Source organism: Elaeis guineensis, chromosome 2 (assembly GCF_000442705.2).
Source record: "Elaeis guineensis isolate ETL-2024a chromosome 2, EG11, whole genome shotgun sequence".
Lineage (NCBI taxonomy): Eukaryota > Viridiplantae > Streptophyta > Magnoliopsida > Arecales > Arecaceae > Elaeis > Elaeis guineensis.
In genome coordinates this window covers 96810072-96817834 of record NC_025994.2, presented here as the reverse complement: position 1 = coordinate 96817834, position 7763 = coordinate 96810072, and the positions used below count along the sequence as shown (strand labels likewise).

At 28.2% G+C, this 7763-nt stretch overlaps 1 long non-coding RNA gene across 1 annotated transcript; it reads left to right on the top strand.

Moving 5' to 3' along the window:
• Positions 1 to 6586: 6586 nt before the first annotated feature.
• LOC114914189 (uncharacterized) lies at positions 6587 to 7435 on the top strand. The gene is made up of 2 exons (XR_003800857.2): positions 6587 to 6885; positions 7027 to 7435. It is a non-coding gene; the product is annotated as an uncharacterized lncRNA (long non-coding RNA).
• Positions 7436 to 7763: the final 328 nt, after the last annotated feature.

Here is a 7763-nt window from a genome sequence, read left to right as displayed (position 1 = left end):
AATGGCGTTTTTCATTTTTTCCACCCAGAAAAAAAAAATCGAGAAAGTATGGGAAAAAAATAATTTTTAAAATTTTAAATTAATAAATAAATTAAAATTTTAATTTTGATTGAAATTTAAAATATAAAAATTTGAATTTGTAATTCAAATAAAAAAATTAATTTAAGATGATTTTTTTTCGAATTATTGTTTTTTAAAAATATCTAAAAAAATTTTAAAAATTAAAAAGATTAAAAATATCATAGAGAAAGAAAAAAAGAGAAAGAAATACGAAAGAAATAAAAATTTTAAATTTAATTGAAAAATATCATTTCAAATTCTTGTCAAAAAAATTCAAAAAATAAATTAAAAAAATAGAAAGTGTCATTATAAAATCAAAATTTTAAATAAATCACAAAAAATAAGAATTATAATTTGAAATTTAAAAGAAATAAAAATTTTAAAATTAATTGAAATAAAAATATCATTTCAAATTATTTTCTCAAATTAAAATTAATTTATTTAAAAAATATTAGAAAAACATAAAAAAAGTAAGTTGAAATGATTTTTTTTATTTCAATTAAAATTAGATTTTTTTTAAATTCAAAATTATTTTATATATTTTTTTACCGACCTTCTGACACCGGTGGCCAATGAAAAAGAGGGAGAGAGAGGAAGAGGGAGAGAGAGGAGGCAGCTCACCGCCGTGCCACCGTGCCGTCAGAGAGACGCCGGAAAAGGGAGAAGAGGGAGAAGGGAGAAGGGAGAAGAGGGAGAAGGGGAGAAGAAGGGGGGAAAGGAGAAAACGTCATTCCCTTCGGCATTTTCTTTTTTTTTTTCTCTTTTCTTTTTTTTAGTTTTTTTAATTTTTTTCATAATTTGTTTAATTATTTCTTTATAATTTTTTAATAAATAAATTTAATTAAAATTTATTTATTAAATTTTTTAATGATGATAGTAATTTGAATGATAAATTTTAATTTAAATTAAAGTTAATTTTTTTTAAATTTATAATTATAATTTCTATTTTATTACCATTTTTTTCTTTTATTTACTTCTTTTATGATATTTTTTTTAAAATTTAATTTATAATTTTTATAATTTGAAATTATAATTTTACTTTTCTTCCATTTTTATCTTTTTGGCATTCTATTACGTATTTTTTTTCTTTATTTAAAATATTTTTTAAATAATTATATTTAAATTAATTTACTTATTTAAAATATATTTTTTATTTCACTTACAATTATAATTTTTATTTCTTAAAATTAAAAATTAAAAATTTTGTTTTTCAATTAGAATTATAATTTCTATTTTTTTCAATTCTATTTTTTCTATTTTTTCTTTTTTAGGGTATTTTTTATTTTTTACAATATTTTTTTCCTTTTCTTGAGATAATTTTTTAAAAAATATTTTGAAATGGACAACGTAATTTGAAATTATATTTTTTATTTAAATTAAAGTTAAAATTCTTATTTTTTAAAAAATTTAATTTTTAAATTTTTTTTTCACATTTTTTCCTCATTTTTTCACTTTTTTATGCATTTATTTTTTTTATCAAATTTTACTTCAAATTAAAAATTTAATTTTTTTTTATTTAAATTTATAATTATATAACTTTTTTATTTTTTTCATTTCTTTCTGTTTTTGTGAAATTTTTTTAGGCTATTTTTTTATTTATTTCGAATATTTTTTAAATAAATTAATTTTAATTTGAGAAAGTAATTTGAAATGATATTTTTATTTTAATTAATTTTAAAAAAATTATTTCTTTTAAATTTCATATTATAATTCTTATTTTTCTCAATTTTTTTAAAATTTTGATTTTTTAATGGCACTTTTTATTTTTTAAAGTTTTTTTCGATTTGTTATTAAAAAACAATAATTCGAAAAAAAATCATCTTAAATTAATTTTTTATTTGAATTACAAATTTAAATTTTTATATTTTAAATTTCAATCAAAATCAAAATTTTAATTTATTTATTAATTTAAAATTTTAAAAATTATTTTTTCCCATACTTTCTTGATTTTTTTTTTTGGATAAAAAAAATGAAAAATGCCAATTTGAATGGTGTTTTTAGAAACGTCATTTTAAATGGCGTTTTTAAAAACGCTATTCAAACCCGCATTTCTAAAAACGTCACTTTCACCATCATTTTTTTTTTTTTTCGGACGATGCCATCGTGGAAAAAAATAGGGGTGACGTGGAAGGAGAAAATACTATTCAAAATGGTGTTTCCTCCTTTTGCATTACTTTGATAAAAAAATTAAATTTTAAATTATTTTTGTAAATAATTTTTTTTTTATATTATTTAGGAAAAGAGCTCTGCTTGCACGCCCGTCGTGAATGAGCAGATAGAACCATCGGGAACCAAAAAAAGAAAATTTTATTTGAGTTTTGAACCTCGAAAGTGAAAGCAAAACCGGTATTTATTGGTATGAGATTTATTACTAAACTAAATAATATTTCAAATTCTAAAAATATAGACCCATTTCCAACCACTTCCATAACTAATGCATCAATCCATTTAAGTTTCTGCTCATCAATCATATATATATATATATATATATATATATATATATATATATATATATATATATATATATATATATATATATATATATATATATATTAAAAAATAAAACAAAACACCATACAAAAAGATCATAATTAATAAAATCGAATTCAAATTTAGATATATCATCGAATAAACATCTAATAATTTAAATTAATTAAGGATGAAGCTTGTGAAAATATAATCTAGTATAATATAAAAAAATCTACAATAAACTTGTTGGCATATGCGATGCGAATGGATGGTGATTGGCGTGCATGATGGATCCATCGCTCCATCCCCCCACCAACGGTGATTGGCACGCACGGAGCCCGCCCCCTCACCCGCACGTGATCTAGTTACCGCACATAGTGTTTGGATGGTTATGCAATATTTATCTAAATTATTCAAATATTTTTAAAATTTATTTATTTTTAATTTTTTAGTGTTTTACGTGTGTGTGACGTGGCAGATGATGACGGATCGACTATATAGGAATAAATAAATTCTAAAAGTAATGAACAGCTTAGATAAACATTACATAACTATCTAATCACTACGTGTGGTGATTGGATCTATAATCGGGCTATCATCATCTGCTACGTCGTCACATGCGTGTTAAAAAAATCAAAATGGATATATCCTAGAAGTATTTAAATAATTTAGATAAATATCATATAACCATCTAATCATCGTATGCAGTGAGTCATGCGTGGGGAGGGGGATAAAAAAAAAGGGCGGGGGGCCTCCGTGTGTGCGAATCACCACCCATTCACATATGCGGATAGACTTATCGTAGATTTTTTTCAAATAAAAGGAAGGATCAGATTGATAATTTTTTGACAAGTGGCATCCTGAATGTTTAACAAGTGACACTCTAAATGTTTAGTGTGATTTATTATAATTTAATGAGAAGAATCATATTAGTGATCTTTTGACAAGTGCTATTCTGAATATTTAATATTATTTATTATAATTTAATAAAAATTTTATATTAATCATTAAAAAAAATATTTATTAATTATTTTTAATATTAAATCAATTAATTAATTTTAATTATTATTTTGTTTAATTTTAATAATATATATATATATATATATATTTTAATATATATATATATATATATATATATATATATATATATATATATATATTTTGTTATTCCATGCGTCGCATGGGTTTTAATACGTGGTGTCGTATTATAATAAACACCTTAGATTTGTCTTATTCATCACTTCTATAACCCCTTTTTGCCGAAAGTCTGATTTTTTCGTGGTTATTAATTAATGCTTGCGTGGCCATGGCTATGAGTAATTTTAATATCAAAGATTATCTGCTGATTCGACTACATAAATTCATTTCTACGGGTGTGATGGAATTGCAGAGCTGAAAAATAAAAACCAGTGTGATTGGTATAAGCACTTCAGCGAGAGAATGCAGTTGTGTAAGTAAAATATATTACTTCTAGCAAGGGAAATGAAGAATCATAGACATGGTAATTGGCATTGCTTATTGATGATTATTTCCATGATGAATTTATGGAAAGTTGAAGTTTGTTACTATATTTCATTTTAACTTAGTAGAATAATTAAAATTTATACAGAATTTTATTTAGAAACATTGCATAATTTTCTTATCTTTGAAAGGTTGTTGGAAACCTATTTGCGTAATGTACCAAGGAGCGCATCATCGTTATTATCTATCAAGGTTTTAATTCCTTGAGTTGATATTAGTAATTCAAGGCTTGTAATAAATTTGATGGGAGTCATAAATTTGCATTGCTGTTAGATAACCATCATTTCTACTTTTCATTTTCTTGGTTGAGGCATTTGTTTGGTATTGGCACTGTATAACTCGACGCTTATGTATGAATCTTTTGTGGATACCACTACATCCCATAATCAAAACAATTGAATGTGTTAAATGCAGACCATTTCTTCAAAAAATGTTTGATGCAAGTTTTATCTTGCATGACATGACCATGGGTGTTGTAGTCACCTTAATGATCATTAACAAATATCGGACTATTATAGAAGATCCAGCTTTTTCACATAGTAAAATATCATTGTTAAGATGTCATCAATGGCTGAATCCATTATCATCAAGGAAAATGAAACATTGAATAGCTTGTCATCATTAGAAATTTGAAATCTTTCTCTCTTAACACATTCCTTCACCAGTATTTCCTTATGCTTCTTCAAATATGGACATCATATCCTCTCGCTTTGATTATGTACCATAATCTCCTCTTTATGTGGATTAAAGGCCGAGATTATCTTTATTATCAATAGCCTCAAATCTCACTCAATTTCTTCTTATTTTAATTTTTTAGAAGTGTTTTTATTAATAATTTATTCATTACTTTAGATAAATATCTCCTCGATTTAAGTGGTATGGAATACGAAAAGAAGAAATTGAAAAAAAAAAAAGATGAAAAAGTTAAAAACAAGAAGACTCAATGTAAGGTACTTAGACCTTATTAATTTTCTAAAATACTGGTATGTGGTATTTTTTCCGAAAACATAACTAGTAGCTATTTTTAAGATATTTTTGTCATATATGTAGCAGACTTCTAAAGTATAGTTGGCAATCTTGCATGCAATTCCTGTTAAAAATTAATTTTCATATTATATTATATTATATTATATAGATAAATTTGTTTAGTTTAAAAAGTAAACAATCCAAACAATTTAAGAAGTAGCATGAACCGTCCAACAACCCCACGAGCCAAAAAAGCTTACTAATATCTTATCAAGCAATTTTGATAAAAATAAAATTTAATTAAGGATACTTTTCATTCACAAAATCGAAATAATTTGAATTGGAATCAAAATAACCATATCTCTAGAGATGTTTGACTCGTGATTGAAATCAAAATTAAAAATAAAATAAAATTTAAATACTAGAAAGAGTAGGCATATATTTTGAAGGATTGAGGTATTTCATCTCTTTTCGAAATTAAAATGAAAATAAAATTTTTTTCAATCGGACAGCTTTAAATATAGATTGTTCATTCTCATTCTCATCCCAAGTCCAATCTCTCCGATCAAACATGCTGCTTTTAAATTGGCAGTTAAATGTATCTAATTAAATTTGGTGCAACTCAATTAGGAGAATATATGCTTAAAAGAGTTAGAATTCTCATTTGACTCATAATCTTCAAATTCAAATTAGCTCAAAAAAAATGAATGCTTATATTATTTAAAAATAAAAAATGATTAAAATATAAAAATTTATTTGACTAATTAAATTTGAGGAATAACCGTCCACCTCTTGTACTTTACATTGTAGTGACTGACGGCTCATCTCCGTGGACATGTAGAAATAGTAATATAGAATTCATTCTTAGAATGCATGCAATTGCAATGACAGCAGTGCTAGAGGTGGTCTCACCTCCATCGATGCTTGCATCTATCGTAGAGGTGAAAGTAAAAGCAGGAACAATCCCTCTAATTTTTTATTGTCAAAAGATTTGTCTATGGAGACTATATTCACACATGCAAATGTACTTGTCCACCATCGAATCATCTTGACATTCGAATTTTGGTAGAATTTGATGGTGGACATTCGAATTTTGATGGAATACACGGTCGATCTGATGGTAAAAAATCCCATTCACGTAGCTTTCCGAAGTCCAATCCTTATCAAAAATGGTTTAGATTTTGATTTATTGCGAAAACTAGAATTCTTGGCGCCTCTCTTAATTATTACTGTCCACAATTGTTGCTAATGTTTTATTAGATATAGTTCTTTTATTTTTTATATAATTTTTGATATTTCTGGATCCCCCCCACCCTTACCCTTGTGTGCCCACCATCCCTCTACCTTTCCATAGTTCCAATTATTTTAAATCAAAACAAAAATAATTTATTTTTTCATAATCAATCAAAAAATAATTAATCTAAAACAACACAGAAAACTTAAATAAATCCACCCCACAAGATATCTACAACATCCACAACCACTCATTTACCATAGTGCTCCCCCCGACATTTTTCTCCCACCACCCTGCCTTCTACTTAAACCACTCAAACCCACCAGCCCTCTCCCCATCCCCAAAACCTCTTCAAAACCTCCGAACAGCGTGAAACCCAGAACCTAGAAGCCCATTATCCTCCAATCTGGCGACCATGGCCACCTCCACCCTCGCCGCCAAGCCCAAAACTCCCCTCCTCGACCACCACCGCTCCTCCTTCCACGGTCTCTCCCTCCCCTCCCGCGTCTCCGCCGCCGCCGCTCGCTCGCCCAGCTCCTCCAGCCTCTCCATCTCCGCCCAGTTCACTTGCAATTGGAACAGTATTTAACTATGAAGCTTGCTTGCTGGTTCGTTAGTGAAGTCCCTTGGTGACGGTAAATTTTTACTAGACTTTCTATCAGGAGACTAGAAGCCAGTTGCAAGATTCTCTATGATCTTGTTTGGTGTTGCCGCCAAAATTAGGCCCCAATCATGAGGTGATTGGAGAATGGTGTTGATGAGGTCGCCCTGTGCAGGTGAGGTTGGTGAAGATGCTGGTTGGATTGGCAAAGCCGGTTTGAGTTGAAGATGGTGTGTTGGAGAGAGTGATTCGCCAAGATTGTACAAGTAGTTGTCCAACCTAAAACAAGAACTAAAGTATACTTGCCAAAGTTTGCCCAGTGCGAGCATTTCGATGTTTAAGTCGGGTAGGGACCTTGGGGAAATGGTGGAGATTTAAGAGAGGGTGGCTTGTAGTATGGAGAAAGCATAGAGAAAGTGTAAACAAAGCGTATCCGAAGATTCCCCAAGTGCTGCCGATATATGGTGAGGGTCAGTGTTCGTTACTGTGTAAGGTTACGTGCGCTATTATTGCTTGATAACCATCTGTGTATTATGCATGTTAGCTTAACGATTTGTTAATACATGCCACGTGGTGAACTTCCATTGGTTGGTGATGTGGTGGATTTTTTTTTTTTTAACCTTGATCATGACTGAAGTGAAGTCACCTTGGCAATGTCCAACCAATTCACCTTGGATGCGAATGAATTAAAAGCACGATCATGCCGGCCTGAGATTAGCAGCGGTAGTTATGTTCATTTGGCCATTATCATGTAATTAAAGTGACCATAACCATGAGATCATGTTGATAGTCATTACTGTGCATTAATCATGATTGTAGCTGTTGCTATACCGTTACTATACGTCCAACTCACTTTAATAATGACTACCGAACTCCCTCTATAAAAAAAAAAAAAAAAAAGTAGGATAAACT